The sequence below is a fragment of the Saprolegnia parasitica genome, assembly GCF_000151545.1.
Source record: "Saprolegnia parasitica CBS 223.65 unplaced genomic scaffold supercont2.120, whole genome shotgun sequence".
Lineage (NCBI taxonomy): Eukaryota > Oomycota > Saprolegniomycetes > Saprolegniales > Saprolegniaceae > Saprolegnia > Saprolegnia parasitica.
The window spans coordinates 69,712-72,424 of record NW_012156514.1 but is presented as its reverse complement, the minus strand read 5'-3'; positions in this window follow the sequence as shown (position 1 = coordinate 72,424).

The window sequence follows — 2,713 nt, the reverse complement described above, 5'->3', positions numbered from 1 at the left end:
GAATACCTCGCCGCCGAGTACGGCACCAAGTGGTGCACGGCGTAAAGCACTACCCATGCTCGTATTGTTTGTGCCTACATGCAATTCGCTTGTTTCAATTGCTATTCCTCTTCGATAATCGACAATCTGCTACCTCTCATGCATATTCGCAAGGCTATAAATATCATATTTTGGGACTTCATATTTGCTATTCTTCAGTACGCCTGGGTTCAATATCGTACGATGGTGGAAAACTTGTCAAGATCGTCCGTAGCTCTCGTGGGTCAAAATTGAATTACGCTTGATACTTGATATTACCTCGGAAAACGTATGCATCTGGGATCGGGGACGATCCGTCTTGTCTAGGCCGTCGTATGTACCGGTAGCGAGAAAGCACCAACGCGGTTCGATTCTCGCCAAGACCATGACCGTGCTAGTCTTTTCTTGCTAATATTTTCTCGTCATTCAACAAGATACGACCGCGCTTGCATGCGAGGCCGCATCTCTTGCAAAATGCCACGTCAAGGATGTGTAGCGTCCATGTCGAGGAGTCGCTTCGCGGGTGGTCCAATCGGATGGTTGTTCGAGCCGTTTATGGTGCGGCTTGTGTCCATGCCGCATACAAATACCAAGTGTGGCAGCTGGATCCGGATAATGCGTGCGAAAGACACGCTGTGTGAACATGGTTTTGCAGCAACGTCGACTGGAGCCATGACATCATTCCTCGAAACGTCACTTGCTTCAAGAGCATGGTCGCAGTTCCCTTCTCGCTGCCCAAGCGGTCGCCGGCCAAGTCGCCGCTCAAATCACTTTTGCTCACGAGCGCCATCTCGGGTGGCGTCTGGAGCGCTCTGAGTCACTACGTCGCCCAGCCCATCGAGCTCGACGTGCTGCAAGTCGTCCGCATGGAGCTGGAAGAGGGTGCTGCGTCGCGCCGAGCACGCTTCGAGTTTGATAAGCACAACCCGCAGCAGCAAGCCGAGGCATTCGACTGCCTCTACGAAAACACCGAAAACCAGCACGTCTTCAACCACTGGTGATCACTCTCTCCCAATACTATTACACTCCATATTTAATGCTGTCTTGGTTGCTTTTGACTCTGCTATCCAACTATTCGATCGCAAACATCGCGCTCGTCCATTTGTTGTCGGTGGTTTTAAGTCTCTCTCTGTATGCTCGCTCATGAACACTGCTCCCTGCATTCGATGCATTGATTGCGTGCAGTCAAGGCGATTGACAATGATGACTCTGCAATCACGACTCGCAGCTACAGCAAGACACGGTACTTTTACGTCTTCTTGCATTTGTGTTGTGGATTCTCGAGCAAGATGGGTCCTTGATGTGCTTGGATGCTGTGCGTGCAACCGAACGGCGCGCGGCCTCTTCGAGATGTGTACTTTTGTTCGAGAATCTGCTCGCACCCTACTGTACAATACCGGGTAGTTGGCTTACCCAACAGAATCAAGTCCATAAGCTAAGCCCATAGTATTTGAAAGGCAAACTCCAAGTTCATATCTCCTATGATCAAGAACTCTGGTCGTACGCCCATGCAGTCGAACGTGCCGCGTACATGGACGCTGACGAAGCGAGCGAGCGAGCCTGGGGCCCTCGTAGGGTATTATTCAACGTCGATGAGGTGTGGGATCTTGTGCCCTACGACGCGAGGTCGCTCACGCAAAATGCCAGTCTACGTTGGTCACATGTCCTCCAGAAAGAATGTATTACCCAAGAAAATACGACGCTGTGTTCACACGATTATATCGTGTGAACACAGCTGTATTGATATGCCACTCGAATGGTTTAAATTGTCTTCAATGTGTTGTTGAAGTACTGTAGAACGTCGACTTCGATGTCCTTTCCAATGTACATGTACACCACATACATATACTGGACTGTCGACTCGACGTGTGTTGCGAATGCAGCGGTGACGCATCGTCGTTGTAGGATGGACAATGTATGCATGGCGAGTACTTGTTTTTGGTATGTACATGCCAGGGACGGCGAGTGACTCACTGGTTAATCATCGCGAGTCAACTAGTAATCATTGATCGTAGTTACTCGTGACTAACTAATGCCATGCCTTAATCACTCACAATTAGTGGGTTAGTCATTCTGCTGGGGGCACTTCGAAACCGGCAAAATGCAGCCATCAAATCCACGCTTTGGCTCAGATTTTATTCGAGATTTAATATTTCCGAGTCCTGGCGAATATTTTTATTCGAGCTCGCCGTCCCCGATTGAAACGTAAGCTTACGATAAACTCCAAATAAAAATATCCTGCACGAGTTGCGACCACCCATTGTATTATAATTCCTTGCGACGCACTTCGTTTTCGAAAGCTGCCGTCATGGCCTCGGACACGGCGCTGCTTGACCTGGACCCGGGCAGGTCGTGGGTCTGGAAGCACTTGGGCAGACTCAATAGCGCCCCTAAAAAGGCTCATCTGGCGCTCTGACATCCAGCGGGCGGAGCGCCTGCTCAAGGTCGCCCCGCTAGCTGAAGCCCGTCGCGCGGACCTTGGTGTCGCAACGAACGACAGCACGTGCAGCGACGACGAGGTCGACGCAACGGTCGTCGATTTGTGCGACGACAATGTGTCAAAGTACAACCTAGTGCTCGACGTAAGTGATGACGAGGACAACTCCGCAACCGTCGACTCGGCCGAAGCCGTGAGCACCCGTGCCTACGAGGCCTGGAGCGAGCAGAAGATCAACTTCGTCGACTTCCTCGAACG